An 18,400-nucleotide genomic window follows, 5' to 3' on the forward strand; every position below is an offset into this window, starting at 1 on the left:
GTGCTAAGAAACAAGAAATGTGTGTAAATATTCTAAAGTGAAAATGCATGGATTTGATAATATAAAACAATCAATGATAAACATGGGACATAAAAAGTGGAAATTATGTGTAGTAGGGCAGAGTCTAAGTACATCCGTTGAAAATATTATAAAATTAATTACATATCTATACTTTCATACTTTATATCATCTAGTGCTATACAAATTTATACTTCGTGAAATGAAAAAGATTATCTACACTGTACAATGTTATATACACTATATATATTGTATTAGCATGGTGGAGGTAATGGTTCCTCGTATGAGCTTCCTACTATTAATTGAAATGGCCCACATGTCACAACTTCTTTAAATATTCCTGACAGGAGGCCAGGATTCAAACTATCTACAGGGGAGATATTGTAAATTAGGTATTTACCTGTTTTATAAGATCTTGAAAAAGGTATCAAGCGGGAGTTTGTATCAAGTGGATCGATCTGAATTAGGTACGAACCTATGGAACAAGATTGAGTACTTATATATATGTGATGTTATGTTCAATATGGTTAATATATATAACTCACATTCTATAAATCTGCTCCATTAATGAGTGTGTATCAGGGATCCATTGGTTATCTTAAACATGATCTTCATGATTGAGAAACAAAAGAGCCAATGATTCACCTACCTGTGAAAAATTCAAGAGGCTGGTGTTTCGTTTGTTAATTAAGTTTGTGCCTGCTCTCTCGTTTTGTACTGCTATCACTCTGTATCAATGAAAGAAGGCGAAGAGATAATATAAAAATATATCCTCTCTATAGTTTGAATCCATGTTTAACTCCACTTACAAATGATAACAGAGGGAGAAATAAAAAAGAACCAATAGTATGTACCTTTATATATATGAGATAGGAGCTTATAAGTGGATACAGTCAATAGGGTCCATCACTTGCAAGATACGTTGCTCTATAGAACCTCTTGGTCCTGTTACTGGATCTCTAAAAATAAACAAATAATTTCATGGAATAGAGAGCGTAATAATATCTCCATCATTTATACATTAATCATCTAGTGATCCTCTCTCCTAATGACTGAAATATCAGTGATGCATCCCTATCTCCTCGTATCAATGAATTATATGTCAAGCTCTCACTCTAACTGTGGTATGAATGCCGTTCATCTAAACAAAAAGGGACCTCATAACTCCCTTGTTTGTGTGGAGGCAACGTAGTGTGATATCATCACTCTGAGGAGTTGAAGTTTTGGCCACACTGCCATAAGAGGTTCCATTTACTAGGCCAGCCGTGCTGTGGAGTCAGATAAGAGAATCTAACTCCTCCCATCGTGTCCGACATAAGGTGGAGACTGTCTACCCTTCTTATATAAGTATTTGTACCCGGTGGTGATCAAACTGTAATAGTGCGGAACCGATAATAAAAGAACGCGGGGGCGTGGCTACGATGGCAGCCTGAACGGACGTGCTTTGTGAGGCTCCCCGGCCCAATGCCCCATAGCACGGTGTACACTGCAGAAATCCCCCCAGAACCCAGCTTAAACTTGCATCGCTGGGTGGCACCCCACCGCAACACCCCCCTGGCCGAAATCCGGACCGGCGGAGGACACCGTCGCCCCATTGCGCCCGCTGCTGCTGAGACCGAGGTGACCGGCGCAATGGCGGCGCGGAGCTGAAGCTGCCCGGCGGGACCGGAGGAGAGAGAGCGGTCTGCGGTCCTACGGCGCTACCCCACCAGAGCCGGTGAGAGACACTCTGATCCCGGCGGCGGCTGCGCGACCAGCGCCTGGCGCCCTCTGCACTCGGGGACCGCGCGAGGATCCGGCGGGTCCCCGCAACTCTAGCCCCCGGTCCGGGCCTACACCGTGACCGGACGGGACCCCTCCCTGGTGAGTCCGGTCCAACCAAAGCTGCCGCGCCTCACCTGCCGACCACACACAGCCGGCACCTAGCTCCGACCCCCCCCCGCCTGGAGCTCCGAGTCGAGGGAGAGCCTCGCCCCGGGGCTGGAACGCCACCCGCCGCTACTGCCCCCCCTGCGGGGACAGCGCCATACCAGAGGCCCCGGCGCAGGGCCTGTCTTTGCTGCGACCTCGCTCTGAAACACCTGGGCCCTCCTGCGCCGCGGCCCCGGCCTGCTACCTCTGGCCCCCTGTGGACTGGGAGCCACGTGGGACCACTACAGGGATTCAATCACACGGGACCCTGCTTTGCCACTACGGTCCCCCAACTCCAGCTTGAGGACACTCCTGCGTTGCTCTGCCAGACCACGCTGCACACGTTCAGGAAGCAAACACCTCTGAGGCTTCTAGAGAGACAGACGGCATCCCTGGCACCGGAGCACGGCGGACGGCCGGCCTGCTGCCCTACTCCCCGGCTTGGGGCCTGCTCACGCCTGAGGGACCGGCGCTCCCAGCGCTCACAGCAGCTCTTGCTCGTCGACCGCCCTCACCAGCAGGGTTCCCCTGACTCCGAGGGGTCATCGGTGCCCCACCTTCAGGGAACTGACCTCACCTGATTTGATCCCCACACTACCGGCGGGAGCCTGACCTTACTGCCCGTGGTTGAATGCTCGTTTCTCCCGGCGCGCCCACCCTGGGTACCCTGTGGGTCTTTCCCACGGAACCGCATCCGGCCTCTATCTCCCGACTACAACGCTCTAGGCGACAGACTGCCGGAGCGCTACATCCCGCTCCAGAAGCCATCTGCGCGACCCCGCCGGAGTGACCGCCAGGCCTTGCGGACTCTGCATCTCACACCAAAGGAGCGCTACCTGAGTCCCTCTTGCCCCCCCAGTCCGGTTCTACGAGTTCCTAACTTTGACATCATGGCGCACTCCAGCCGCAAAGGGACTCGGAACATCGTGGACCTCTTGAGCAAAAATGCACCGAAAGTGGAGAAGTCACAAACAGCGGCCTCCCCGAAGCCCCAAGCAAGCCCCCGGGGACAGGAAGAGGACAATGCCCCCATCACTAAAGCCTTCCTGGCCTCCCTCTTCAATACCCTGAGGGAGGATTTTCAAACCCTGAAACAAGAACTGACGGGGGAGCAACGGGAACTGCGCCGAGACCTGGACGGCCTGGGCGAGCGAGTAGCCTCGGTGGAGGAGTCGGACCAGTCACGCAGCATGGAGGTGGAGAGGCTACAGCAAGAGATCCTTCGACTCCAGGACCAACAAGTAGACTTGCAATCGCACTCAGAGGACCTTGAGAACCGCTCCCGGCGGAACAACATACGGGTCCGTGGAGTCCCGTTGAAAGCAGTGAAGAATGACCTGGTTGCCTATTTGCAAGCTCTGTTCCGGGAGATTTTGGGCGAACCTCAGGATTTTGAGATACGAATCGACAGGGCGCACAGGGTTGGCCTGGCGCGCCGGGAGTCAGCCCCTCCACCGGATATTCTGGCTTTCCTACCGGATTTTCCCCTCAAGGAACGCATTCTACGGGAGGCCCGCAGGGCACAGCCTATCCGGTTCCGCGACGAACCCGTGGCTCTTTTCCAGGACCTTTCTCCCATCACTCTACAGAAGCGTAAGTCCTTCCGGATAGCAACAAACTTCTTGAGAGACAATGGGGTACCCTACTCCTGGGGCCATCCGTTCCGCCTGATCTTTAAGTGGAATAGCTCACTCCATCAGCTCAGATCGCTCCGCGACACTTGTGCCCTACTGAACATTGAAATGCCAGAGGGGTCCGAATCCAGAGACGCATCCCCACGTAGATCACAGGATGACTCGTCACAGCGGCCGAGGGACAGCTGGCAAACAGTGCGACGAAGACGCTCCCCGAGACGCGTCCCGAAACCGGACCCTGCCACGGTCGCTCAAGAACGACAGGCGGCTGTGCAAGAAGTGGCGGACAACACTGCAACAGATCTGTAAGACTAAGTATGCTTGGGGGTTTTCTTTTACGCTGTAATAACCTGGGGCGACAGGTCGGGGGGCCGCTAATTCGGCCGCTACCATGGTACCCCTTCTATTGACTTTCTACGGACCTGTGTCATACACAATTAGGCCCGAGACTCTGACTAGTTCCAGTTTTGGGGTTTGTTCTGGGGAGGAGGGAGGGGCGGAAGGGGGGGGGGGGGTGGGCTCTGTTGATCTTGCGGGGGCACATCTTGTTGGGGTTAGGGAGGTTCTCTCGGGACGGGGGGAGAGAGGGGCTGTGGGGGGGTACGATGTTGCGGGCAGGGCAGGGTGGGGGACGAGGGCGGGGACCAGTATGCCAAGGGACTCCTACAGGTTTCAGATGTTGACTACGGCATGTCGAGCACGACTGCGCTACACGATGCTAAGCTTAGGTCTCTTCGAACTCTCCCAATATGACTGATACACTCAAGGTACTATCTCTCAATGTAAAGGGACTCAACAATCCAATTAAACGTAGAGCTGTTATCTCATACCTCGAACACTCGGAGGCTGATGTCTGCTTATTGCAGGAAACCCACCTCCTGATTAAAGATCTGCACAGAATGCGCTCCCGGGCTTTTCCTCAACAGTACTTTTCCTCTCTCCCGTCTAAGAAAGCTGGGGTGGCCATCCTAGTATCCCGACGTTTCAGAGGCCGGGTGGGAACCAAGGTAGGGGAGATTAAGGGACGCCTCCTGGCCTACTCCTTCCACATAGGGAATAGTGCGCTGACAATAGGCACCATCTATGCTCCCAACACGGGTCAGGAACTATTCCTGAAAACTGCACTCTCCGAGGCACTACAGTCACCTCCCTCTCAGCTACTCATTGGGGGGGACCTCAATCTGGTCATGGACACAAATAAAGACAGGTCTGGGCACCGCTATGGAGATACCGGCGCACTCTCGGAGGCGGGTAGGTCCTGGCTGCTGGAGAGGGGCGTTCTTGATCTCTGGAGGGCGGCACACCCCAACACAGAGCGCTTCACCTTCTACTCCCATGTACACCATACATACGCGCGTCTAGATCACTTCTTAGGCTCTTCGGAGCTGCACCCTCATATCACCGACGTTTCCATTGTCCCGGCAGCCCTTTCAGACCACGACGCGGTGGAGCTGACACTCCGTATACCCAAGGTGCCACGCACTCCTGGCTATTGGCGACTCAATGAACCCATATTGCAGAGGCCGGCCGTTGTTCGACAAATCCATAAATGCATCTCGGACTATCTCGCCACCAATGACACCCCAGCTATCTCAGTGTCGACTCTCTGGGGGGCCTTGAAGGCAGTAGTCAGGGGGGAGCTGATCGCCATCGCAGCTGCTGACGCCAAGATCCGCAAAGAAAAGAGAGCTGACCTCTCAGCACAAGTAGCCGAACTTGAAAGAATTCATAGCCGCACCTGCGCCCCGAGGATCTGGCGTCAGCTGAAGGCCGCAAGGGCTCAACTGGCCGGCATCGATACAGACAGAGCGGAATTTGCCGCTCTTCGCCTCCGCCATACATACTACGTAGGAGGTAACCGCACCGGACGCCTTCTTGCCAGTGCCTTAAAAGCCAAAACTCACCGCTCAAAAATCACCACTCTCCTGGACGACTCCGGTACCACACTCACCGAAGACGCACAAGTGGCTAACGCCTTCCGCTCCTTTTACGCCTCCCTGTATAGCGAGGACAGTGTCTCGCCGACCGACATTGACGCATACTTGCAATCGGCGGACATTACACCGTTATGCCCAGCGACAACGGAAGCCTTAGATGCTCCCATTCGCCCTGATGAGGTCCTGGCCGCCATCTCGCGCCTCCGTCCGCTCAAATCACCAGGCCCTGATGGTTTTTCCTCAGGCTTTTACAAGCTCTTTGGCCACGTACTAGCTCCGGTACTCACGAGATTGTTTAATTCTTTCGAGGGCCCGAGCTCCATTCCGCCGGACATGCTGGCAGCTGACATAGTGGTGTTGCCCAAACCGGGCAAACCCACGACGCACTGCTCTGCGTTCCGTCCAATCTCCTTACTTAACTTAGATTTAAAGCTCTTCACAGGGGTGCTGGCGGCCCGCTTGGGCCCCTGTCTACCGGGTATCCTCGAGCCGGATCAGTCGGGCTTTGTCCCGAACCGCCAATGCAGTGATAACACTAAACGATTGATGCACCTCGTGGATAAATCTCACTTTCAGGTCTCGGACTCGGTGCTTCTAGCCGTCGATGCGGAAAAGGCATTCGACCGTGTCGACTGGACCTACTTACAAAAAGTCCTGCAGCGGTACCAACTGGGCGACCGGTTTCAGGCCTGGATCGCGAGCTGCTACCACCACCCTATGGCCCGGGTCCGGCTGGGCGGCCTAAAGTCGGACCCCTTCGAAATACAACGAGGCACGCGTCAGGGGTGCCCCCTTTCGCCCCTTTTATTCGCCCTGTACGTGGAACCCCTGGCGCAGAAAATTCGAGACAATCCTCGCATTGGTGGTATCTCATTCGGCCATGAACCCCACGTGGTGGGGCTATACGCCGATGACATCATCGCTGCTCTGGACCGACCGTCCAGCTCTATACCTGCTTTCCTGGAGGAATTGGAGAGCTTCGGAGCGGTGTCGGGCTTCAAAATCAACAGGGGGAAATCCTTGATCTTGCCCCTGGGCAAGAACGCCCTTCCTAACACCCCACCACCTGATTTTGGCTGCGACTTACAAACCTCCGCGCAGCTTCCATACCTAGGGATCACTCTTACTGCTTCCACGGACTCAACGGTGACCCTTAATTATAAATCACTTGTCTCCCAAATTCGAGCCGACCTCGCGCGATGGTCAAAACAACCCCTCTCCATGCTGGGCCGCATAGCGGCAATAAAAATGTCAGCCTTGCCCAAGATCTTGTACATTTTCCAGACCCTCCCAGTAATGCCGCCGCCAGGTGCGATTGCTGAATTGCAAAATGCCTTCCACCAGTTCATCTGGGAAAAGAAACGCGCACGTCTGCATAAACAGGTGGCGCACAGACGTATTGATGAGGGAGGCCTCGGGATCCCTGATCTCAGGCAATATTTTCAGGCCTCGCAGCTCCGCTACTTGGTGGAATGGTACAGGCCTGAGTCAGAAAAGAGGTGGCTCTTTCAAGACAGAGCGATGGCTCAGACATCGCTGTGGAAGATCCCATTTCTTGCCCGCCGGCATAGACCGCGATACCTTCTTAAATCTCCGGTTACTCGCACCATCATGAAGACCTGGGACACGGTAGCGGTCAAACGGGGCCTGACAACTTTCCCATCCCCGCTCACTCCGCTCTTTGATAACCCGGAATTTCTGCCGGGCGCCGATCCCCGTGCCTTTCTACAATGGCGGAACACGGACTGCCGCTCGGCCGGCCATCTCTTTGACTTAGAGGGCTTCCTCCCCCTTGCCGAGATCACACACGGCTACGGAGTGAATAAACCTCACATGTTCCAATACTTCCAGCTTCGTCACTGGCTTCTACACCCGGATCGCGCTCCCCTAGTCGCTCGACCGATGACGCAGTTTGAGAAATGGCTGATTACGAAGGACTCGGGTAGGCACCTTATATCGGACCTTTACAAAATGTTATCCCCCGCGGCCGGCCCGGTTAAAACAGCGGGGCAGAGGCGCTGGGAATCGGAGCTCGGAAGGACACTTTCGCCCAAGGAATGGGGGTTCGTATACCATAGAGCGGCACACACCACTCGTAATACTAGCGCCAGGGAGTCGGCGGTGAAACTGGCCATCTACTGGCACCTTACCCCGACAAGACTCAATCAGGGCAATCCTCTTCGAAGCGCTCTGTGTTGGAGGGGCTGCGGTGAAAGGGGCACTCTGACCCATCTCCTGTGGGAATGCAACGCTCTGCAAGGGTACTGGAAAGCGGTATTAGACGATATTGACTCCACCTTTGAAACTGAAATCCCGCGCTTTCCTGCATACACTATCCTAGGGCTACCCAACGCACTCACATTTCCCTTAAAGTCACTACGTGGCAAACAGATGGGCATTGCCATGCAGGCAGCGTCACAACACGTTCTGTCACTATGGGGCTCCACCACATTACCCACCCACACTGGCTGGTTACACAAATTGTGGTTCACACTGGGCATGGAGCGCATCCAAGCCACACTCACACATTCGACTGACTCCTTCCAGAAGACCTGGCAACCGCTCCTGTCCCTCTTATCCAGGGAATTTCACGAAATCACATGCCCAAAATATCTTCGCATTCTACGGCTCACGACACCACCGCAGAACCCGCCACAAACTTAGACACCTTGCTACACACTAGCCCGAGAGTGAACTCAGGGAGACTCCGAACTATTGGCATACTGGCCGGGGTGGGGGGAGGGGGGGAGGGGCTGTTGGGTGAAGGGTGGGGGGTTGAGTTTTTCCTTCTGTTTTGTTTGGTTGTAATTCCCACATGGCATCTTCACCTAAATGTCGGCAATGCAATATTGTGTAGGCGTGATTTATATGCTTCTTGGTTGCCTCTCAGAGAAGACGTGCCTGTCTGTCTCGCTCGCTACATAAACCTACTGCATGCTATTCGCCTTACTATGCCTGTTTTTCTTGCTCTTAAACTCAATAAAACAAATTTGAAATTAAAAGAACGCGACCTCTATCACTAAGATAAAGCACAAGGCTAATCGGTGATAGGCAGGTAAGTTTCATGCTAATTAACCTGCTAGGATACGGTAATAACAGAGCGCGACCTATATCACCACAATAAAGCGCAAAGCTAAGTGATGATAGGCAGGTAAGATGGAACTAGGTATACTGTTAGGATACTGCAATAACACAAAAACATGGACTATGATGTACGCGGCAATGTTAAAGGAGACGTGAATGGCCACCCTATAGCCTCTTCCTGACAGTAATCACCCTCTATATATTCTGAGTGTTGACATTATAAGTGTAAAGATTCCCTTTTAATGTACTTACCGGATATGGAAACTGGTGAAGCCCTCAAGTTTCTCTCATCGCGTCCCGCATGAAGTGCGGACTGTCTTCTCTTCTTGTTTAAGTATTGCCGCGCAGTGATAGGTTAGCTGTGATAGCGCGAGAACGGGAAGGAAAATCCTCTAGCCGTATCAATACGGTAAAGAACTTTGCTGGGCGCCATGTTGGACCATAAGGGATAAACGAATAAACCTGGTGAATATACGGGATAATGTAAGAATCTGTACTGCGTTCTGCAAGGCAATACGTGGAACAGCATGGTTAGCCTCCCTCTGTCGAAGAATCTGCTAATAGCTCTTCCTTACGATACAAAGACACAGATTATAGTTCGTACTAAACATATAAAAAATGTATACCGACTTGTAACTATCTAGACAGGGGGTATTATAACTGTCCCTAATTGCCATCAACCTATTGGAGTCTAGTCATTGGTGCTGCAAAATTCAAATAAGAAACATATGTTCGTACTTAAATGACTGTAGCCGCCATCTTTGAAAGGGTTAAGACAATGGACTATCGGGTCGCTCAATTGTAGAATAGACCAATACTATGAAGGGGACTAGTATATTAAAGGATAAGTGACCAATTGTGGTGTAAGGTTAATATCGTCTCATTATGTGGGCAAATGATGATTAAAAAAAACAAATCTGGCTCGCGTCCGAGATGGCCGCGTTTTAGCTCGGCTCCGTTCGCTTTCCTGTCTGGAACGTCTATCCTGTGTTTTATCCTGCCCCGGGAAGTATTCTTTGATAGACTATGGAACTACGACATTTCACAGGCACTTACCGTTTGATCCGTTTGTTCCTGGGTGCCGCGGATCCTGGGCTGCACCCTTGTCTGCTTCGGGGCCTCCGGAGCGAGCGGGCCTGACACTCCTTGGCGGTGCCCGGGCGGGGCGGAGCGCTGTGGCCGGCCCTTGGTGGCGGTGTGGGTTCGGTCGGAGAGGCCGATGTGCAATTAGACCGATTACGGCTATCCGGGCCTGATCCGGCGGTCCTGCGGCCTGGTGTTGGGGCGCTGCCTTCCATGGACGGGGTTGACCGTGTATGTGGCCCGTCTCCCCTTTGTTCTCCGGTCCGGCCATTTTGAGTCCCTCCGCCCGGACTCGGAGAACGGAGCCGGTAGCGTGTGGGGAGCCGGCGACCCGCCTTCTTCTGGTGGCCCCCCTTCCTGCTCTGGTGGTGCCTCTGCTGGTGGTCGGCTGTATCCTGTTTGCCCCGCTGGTGTCCGGACGGGGTCGGAGTTTGCCGCGGCCCCGCTGGGCTTCTAAGATGGCGGCCGACCCCATGTCTCTCGGACTGGCCGAGACTGGCGACGCTGGTCCGCCGCATGGCACCTTTGCTGAATACCGTAAAGGTTAGCCTACGCTTGGCGACATCCTCGCCGCATTGCGCTCCTGGAGTGCTCCCATGGCCGCGCCTATCATTGATCTGGAGGAGGATCATTTTGCCGGGCCTGCCGAGCCCCCCCCGGTGTGTGCGGCTTCATCTCTGTTGTGTGCTGCTGGAACTCTCCTGGAGGTCGTGGGCCCGGCGGCTGCCGTTGGTGTGGGTGTACGGATGTCCGCTGCCCTCCTTCATCCTGTGCTCCCCCCTGTACAGGGGGTCCGCCGGCCGGGTCCCGTCCGGACCGGCCTTGTTGGATCTTCTTTCCCTTTTTGCCTCGAATGGCCGAACGAAGATCCTGTCATTGCTCCGCCGGATCGGCTTCCCTCATATTGTCGTCGGAACTGTGCCTGCATTGCCTGAGGTGGTTGCCGTCCTTTCCGGTTCATCCGGGTCACAATCTATATGACTTGTGTGGATTGCCGATCGGACTCCCTGTTATTCACCTCCTGTTCCACATGATCTGGTTCCTTGTGCGTTGGACAACTACAGCTTGGGATAAACAAGGACAGGGTTGAGATGAACTTGCCTCGGTGGACTGTTATCTTGCGGTATGGTCGGATGATCCGTTTGTAACTGTATGACTATGTTCGATTCTCCTTCATGTTCCTGGAGCTTATCCTTGTGATTATTATCTTCCCGTGGGTTCTGAGTATTTTCGGACGGGAGGGTGGGAGCTGATGGGGTTTTGATTATATGGCTCCTCTCCCGTTGCTACTTCCCTGTTTTCCCTTCTTTTTTTGTCTTTGTGCTTCTTGCTTACTTTTATCTCTTCTATATTTCGGGTTCTGATTAGGGCGACAGGCACGCTGCCGGGGGGTAGGCCATAGCCTTCTGCAGGGGTGCAGGGTGGGATGTGCGGGGTGGGGGTGGGGTCTGTTGTATTGTGTTTTCCCCTCATTCCTTTTTTTTGGTTCTATGGCTCTTATGTATCCCCTTTTTTCGAGACGCGTTGTCGGCATGTGGCCCCCTGGGGTGTTTTTGCTAGCATGGGCCTTCTGGTATTCCTGCCGTCACGGTTTACTACGCATTCATTCCTCCTGTTACCACTGGTTCCATGTGCTGATCTATTCTTGAGTGCTTCGTTAGCCGTGGGGCGCGTGCAGTGATGCTGCGTTCTTACTTCTCCCCCCTTTTTTTCTATGTCTTTTCCCCCCCTTTTTTTCCCCTCTCCCCCTTTTTCTTTCCTCCCCCGGGTTGTTGTGGCAGAGGGCTCTTTGTTTTGCAAGCCTATTTTTAGTTCTGTGTATTATTGTGTGTTTTCGTAGTGGTGGGAGGGCGCTGGGCAGCGGTTGCAATTGCTTATTACTGTGGGACTCACGTTCTGACTTTGCCAAAATGTACCTGTTCTTTTTTAATTTTCCTGTGTTCGATACTGCTGCTTGTTCGCGGCCCACCACGGCCCTCTGGACTTTACGGATTGCCCTTATTCTGAGACACCCTTTCTTCTATTATAAAATCAACCTTCTCTCATCCTGTACGTGATGGTTGCTCGGTGGCTTCTTGCCTTTGCTTCTCATATGGATTGCTGTGATGTCCTGTGGGAGCTTCTGTATTGCCTGCTATGTTTCTTTTATTGTGGTGGCCGGCCCGATGGGTTGTAGGCCCGTATCTGTGAGCGCTTTCTGTACAATAAAGGTTTTTAAAAAAAAACAAAAAAAACAACAAAAAAAAAATCTGAAGGGGAAGAAATTAAAGACATATACTGGGTCAATGCTATACTACTGTATTGCTTGCTCCCAAGGCATTTCCAGGTTTAACCCTTTTGTAGATGTTTTTAATATGAAAATCCAATAGACCTCTCGCAGATTTCTTATCTTGTCAGGCTCTATTCCTTTCTTTTGGTGGATCCTCTCCAAGATATACCATTGCATCTCTTCTGGTGCATGATCTTTCTCTATGTAATGGTTTACCATGGGAGCCATTGTTTTGCGCGTCCTAATGGCCGACCTGCGTTCTGTCAAGCGTACATTCACGGCCCTACCTGTTTGTCCTACATAACCCTTTCTGAAAGGACATATGATAAGGTACACTACATTTGTGGTTCGCCAATTATTCAGATTTTCAGGGGCAATCACAAGGCTGTTAAAATGTGAGGTCGGCCTCTCGATAACTGAGGCGCACGATTTACAATTGGAACATATATATGTACCTAACACTGGTTTCATAGAACTGATGTTCAATTGTTGAGGGATATTATTGGAACTCATGCGTGACCGTACTATATGGTCTTTGATGGATTTATTGCGCCTGTAGGCAAACATGGGCTTTGGAATCCTTTCTTCCTTAGGTATGTTTACATTAAGTATGTGCCAGCTTGCACAGACAGCTTGTCTGATTCTGTCGTTAAGCTTAGAGTGCCTGGTTATGAACACCAATCTTGGGTCCGTTTTTAGGTCTCGCCCTGCGATTGCAGGCCAAAGGCCTGCAGTCGCAGAGCGAGTCTTTTGTAATCGTTTCACGCGTTTTACTTTCAAGGACTAGGCAGAGCGGACAAGAGGCTGTTACGCGCACGCAGCCGGCCGCAATGGGATCAGGTCGCGCGCTCACCCTCTCCTGTCTCTTCTTTCTCTCCTTGGACGCCTCATGCATACACACACACAGCCCCTGCTTTTCGCACAAGCACACACACAGACACACACACGGGCACACGAGCGCACATACACACACACACACATGCACACATACAGACACCAACTCCCCCCCCCCCCCCCCCCCCCCCGCCGCCTCCACCCCCCAAGGGTGAGATGTCCCCCCCCTCTTTCCTCGCACTCACCTGAGAGGTCGGCGCGGGCCCCACCGAGCAGCAGGAGGCAGGCGGCGAGCAGCAGCAGCGGCTCCATGGCGCTTGGTCCGTCCGTCTGTCTGACTGCCGGCGCGTGCCCCCTTTCGGCCTCCTATACAGATGCGTGAGAGAACAAGGCCCAGTGCGCCCCTCTTACGCACTGAGCGAGCGCGCGCGTGCCCGCCCGCCACAGAAAGAGAGCACGGACAAGGACCCGGGTCTAATATCAGCTGCGCACGACCCGAGCCCGAGGACAGGGGGCAGACCAGGGCCATGGAAGTAGAAGGACAAGGGCCGCGAGCCCGCCTGCGCTCGTGTATCGCTTTGTGTGAGCACAGAGGCAGTCTACGCTGCCAGGTAACAGTGAGTATTCCCAATATTCGGCATTGCTTTGGGGGTGACCAGACACTCGTTTGTTTTTTAGATTCGAGCTTCAGAATGTACCTAAAACGGTAAATATCGACTGTTATCTACATTGGGCATCGTGGTAATTTTAATGTGGTGTAAATGGCTTAGCCAGCCTCTAGGATGAGGGTGGGTGGGGATAGACCTCATAGTTCAACTAAAGATTAGTTTGTAGACATGTTAAGGTGGCTGGGGAGCTTGAGCGTGCTGCTGTGATGACTGTGTATTTGCTACTCTTGAACAAGAGAGTAATGATGAGAGCTAACCACACTTGATACTCTGAGCACGCTGACATCTTGCAGTGGCTTTAGTTTAAAATAATGCTTCTACCTGATGGCTTTTTTTCCCCCCCATGACTTTCACTTGTAGAGTCAATCTGCCTTCCGGTAGAATCCCTTATCAAGTATACTCTGCAGGAAAAGGTGAGTTCAGAAGTATTTCAGCTCAGACATTCTCCCCGCAGCACTCAGCCCAGGGTGTGCATGATGAGCACATAGTTCAGCTGATTCTCTATGAAGAACAGTCTTTCGCTCCTAGCTGATGCATCCTTAACTGAAAAGTGCTGCCCCTAATAGCCCAGGGTTGACACTTGTTCAACTCACACCTTAACTGAGCTTGGTGTCACTAAACCGAGTATCCTGCCAGTTTTAAAGCTATCAATTAGTGTAGTCCTGAAGCACGCTTCCTATTTGGTGCTCCTGCTATAATAGCATTAACTGAATCAACCATCGTTAGTTGTAAACATCAGTCTTTAACATCTCTTCATGCTATCTGCCTCTGACTAGTTTCTGCTGTCATGTCTCTTTTCAGACTGCATCGTTTGCGACTGGAGAACAGATGAGCCAGGTTAGTAATTGTGCGCTCAGGATGGGTTTGCATCATTTACTTGTGTATGTAAAGCCGGGTGCCAACATGGGCCAGTCATTTTCATGGTTTGGATCGTTAATAATGATTTTAGCTATTTCTTGTAGCCAGGGCCACTGGATGTATGCGATTCTGCGGCCGTGGCGTTTTTCACATAATTATAGATTCGCCACGTGGTCCATCTGCTTGTATAATCTGTGTATTTTAACATTGTTTTTTAGTAAACTGTTCAAAGGTTACTAAATGCAGCAGCATGGTGCTGCTACATAAGAGCATATGTTCACTGGTCACCTTTCTGTTGCTTATTTCTATATTTCGGTAGTAATGAGGTCCCCCCAAATCTCTAAGTACTAAATGAGGTTAATAATGTGCCGCATGATTTGCCCTTCTGCCGCATAATTCCTATGGCCCTGAATATAGCTAGTAGAGTGACTTGAAGCTTTGCTTTTTCTGCCTCCTACCTATCGGGTAGGGCAGTACTAATGTCATGGCTTGTTGGCTAGTAGCATTTGGCAATTTGGTATGGCATTTCCACCTGTGGTCTTCCTCTGCTCATTGTGTGGCTGCTCTGAGCTTAGAGGATTGATCTATTCAACACCATTATGCAAAGCCTCGTGGCACCCCCTTCCCCTGAATGTTGTAGCAGTCATGTGGGTAGTTCACAAGCAACCAGTGATGAAACCGATTCTGCCATATGAGTATTGCTGATTATACTCCTACCGTTCCATTTGTCTGAGGTTGCTTGACTCTAGGGTAGCCGGTGGCTTGTATATACATCAGTCAACTCCACACTAGCCTCTATGTGGACCTTTACTACAAGGTTTCTCTATCCACCTGAATGTGTTAAGGAGTGTAATGTGGCAAAAGCTGAAACTTTTGTGCCTGGAACGTCCCCTCTCTAAGACTAGACCATCTGATTTCTAAAGCTTGCCTGTGCAGGCCCTTCAGCAGGTGAGATTAATATTTTGTTGGTAGTCACTTTCAAAACTGGATTTACGGTGATAGTAACTCGAACAATCACTGAGCACCCCATGAAATAGACAAGAATTGATTAATCTGAGCTCCTTTGACTTAACTGGGGGTCGAAAGAGCAAGCATCAAGGATTCATCCCTTTTTTGTTACAGGTCCTTGATCCACCTGTAAAGGTTTAGGGGTGTTAACTGATTCCTGTAGGACTGAGTTTATTAAAGTATGCCTTTTTTTAATTATTGTGACATTAAAACAGAGTATTTAATATATGAAATGGGGCGTGCGCTTTGAGAACAAACAAATATGGCGAGGCAGTGAGTTCCTCCCACACTTAAAAGCCAACAGGCAGCACATGCCTCATAAGAAGGGGTAATATATATTTTTTGTTACAATCATTTGATGTACAATCTGAAGAATTTACATCTTTGTTTCTAGCTCAATGGGGTCAAAAGTAGCTAAATCCTCATCACCACAATTTGTTGTGCAGTGGCACAACCTTCAATAAGGTTGTTGCCTGTGACCAGCACTGCGTAATTCAGTGGCTCTGTTAATAGGATGTCATACATGGAGGTTAACAAGGGTGCCTTGAATTACAGCATTTTGCAATAAGTTAACATGTCTAGTTGGAGAGCAGTCCTCTGTCAATTGTTAGTGCAGAGGTGTATAAGTGGCAGTGAATAGCCCAATATATTTACATTATCATTCTAGCTAGTAGGTGTGGGCTAGGTAGTAAAACCCAGCCAAAAGCAGCCTCTACTACCTCGCAGAAGCCAATCTGTCTTATTTGGATAGGATAGCAGTGACTGCAAGAGAAAGGTTGAAGCAGGACATTTGAGAGAGTAAAAGACTGTCTCTACGTCGTTTTTTCTGTTCAACTGCCTTCAATTTAACTGCCTTGATAGAAAACGACCAGCAGAGGTCAGTAAAATGCCAGAATCACTTTAGAATTCTCTAGATTCCAGTCCATGGGAATGGTCTTCCACGAGCACCCGTAGACGGTATTTTTTCAAATCTTGTATTTTCAGTGAAATGACCGCTGAAAGCCCTGATTTTATATTAAAAACAGAGCTTTGGACTATACCATTTTCCGCTGAAAGGCAATATTTCTCATTGTGTTGCCATATCTGGCGTGTGATGCAGTTTGGTGCTTATTTCCCTCCTTTTTAGGTCTCGCTGAGCCAATGTGCTTGCCCATTGCTCCGGCTAGACTTATGTAGGGGCTCCAGGAAAGGCTGCCAGAGGGCTTTGGAATGAGGATTATGGCCAGTGCATGTGTGCCGGCGTGCGCTCTCAATTTGCTCCCCCGCCCCGGCATCAAACTTCAAAGGAATGTGCTCCCGAGCTTGCTGGCCTCGCTCTCATTAGCCTTTATTTACTTGTTTTCATGGTCTGTTCTTCATCCAGCTCTCTCGCTCCTTAGCTCTGTTTCTTCCCTCTCTCTCTCTCGCTTTCAACCTTGTTGTTTCATATTGTTTGCCCTGGCTCTTCTCTTCCATACAGGCTCACTTCTGTTGCTCGCTGCTTTTGCTCCTATGAATTTTGGCCTATCTCCAACCTCCTCCCTCGCTGATCTTGGATCTCGGCCCCCTCCTCCTCTTTTCTCTCTCCCTCGCCTCTCCCGTGCTTACTGTTCCGGTCTCCTATTCATTCATCTTCCTCATCCAATTTACCACTCTCCATCTCGCAGACATACTTCCATTCTTGGCTAAGAAAATCATTGCAGTATTGATCTGTGCCTACTAGTCTCTCTTCATAACGCATCCCATGCTTTGTTAATCAATGTTATATACATAACGAGGGTTTTGTTTACAGGTCTATTTAGAGGATACCTCACTCTGGGGCACCACCATCTCACTTGGGGGCACCACCACATCATCACTCAGCACCACAACAGCACTGTCCTTGCTTGCTACCAACAAGCATTGCCATAGCCAATAGGACTCGCATTAGGAAAGTGTAAGCTATTGGCTTTGTGAATAACAATGCTATTAATTTATATCTTTTTATAGCCAACACATTAAAAAAATGTGTCATTTACAATACCAATAGCTCACACTTTCCTAATGCGAGACCTATTGCATTGCAAATGCTTGTTTCTTTAGTGGACTCTAGGAGATGTTGGCGGTCATAAAATCGAGCACTTTTAAAAGAGTCTCATATGATTTTTTTAGGTTAACCTCTAGCTTGAAACTTCAGTTTCATGGTTTCTGCCCTACTGTCATAATCTGTGATATTTGTGCAATTACGTCTGAGGCGTAAGAACTCTCTAAAGGGCACACTATTTTTCTGGATGGTGGGATGAAAACTGTCATAGCGGAGGAGGGTGTTTCTGGCGGTGGGCTTAACAAATATAAGCCCACCACCAGGATGCCACTCTGATGTTTAATCAATACGTCCAGGTACTCAACCTTCTCTGTATCTACATGGTTAGTGAACCTGATGTTTGTATCACATACATTTATCCATTGGAAGAATTGATGTAGATTTTCAATACAGTCATTCCAAAATGAAAAAAACATCGTCTATGAATCGTGACCATTTGGTCACTGATTCATAGAACGGTGCTATCTCGTTAAAAACAAATCTTTCCTCAAACTTGGACATGTAGATATTTGCCACGGTGGGGGCACAAGATGCCCCCATACTGACTCCTTGCTTTTGTTTGAACAATTCCTATTGAATTCAAAGATGTTTTCGCAGAGTACTATCTTTAAACACTCCAGAATGAAGATTGAAGGACACTTGATGTTATACTTTTTTATGAACCAATGGACAGCTTAGAGGGCCCCTGTGATAGGTATGTTACTGTAGAGGGCCTCGATGTCCATTGTTACGAGATGTTGAGTATTAGGACAGAAGGTAATATTCTCCACTAAATTAATAATGTGCCTGGTATCTTGTACATAGGCTGGAGTACGAGACACATGTGGACATAGAATGGCGTCAATATATTTTGCTAAAGGTTCAGTAGCTGAACCTATCGTAGTCACGATGGGTCTAAGAGGTGGATCTACTGTACTCTTGTGAACCTTCGGTATGCCATATATACTGGCTAGTCGCGGATTTTCTACATTTAAATAACGCCATTCTTTTTCACAAATCTCTCCCTCTCGGAGTGCTTTATCCGTCAAGTTCTG

General features: G+C 50.2%; 1 protein-coding gene, 1 non-coding gene and 1 pseudogene across 2 annotated transcripts in view; all 3 read left to right on the forward strand.

Annotated features, from left to right (window-relative positions):
* Positions 1-18,400, forward strand: part of TREH (trehalase) — a 217,369-nt gene that overhangs the window by 37,027 nt on the left and 161,942 nt on the right. The gene's annotated exons all lie outside the window — the stretch shown is intronic.
* Positions 13,903-13,978, forward strand: LOC144825832 (small nucleolar RNA snR60/Z15/Z230/Z193/J17; annotated as a pseudogene).
* Positions 14,961-15,033, forward strand: LOC144825830 (small nucleolar RNA SNORD47). Its single transcript, XR_013609605.1, has one exon. It is a non-coding gene; the product is annotated as a small nucleolar RNA SNORD47 (small nucleolar RNA).

The sequence above is a fragment of the Lissotriton helveticus genome, chromosome 3_1 (genome assembly GCF_964261635.1).
Source record: "Lissotriton helveticus chromosome 3_1, aLisHel1.1, whole genome shotgun sequence".
Taxonomy (NCBI): Eukaryota; Metazoa; Chordata; class Amphibia; order Caudata; family Salamandridae; genus Lissotriton; species Lissotriton helveticus.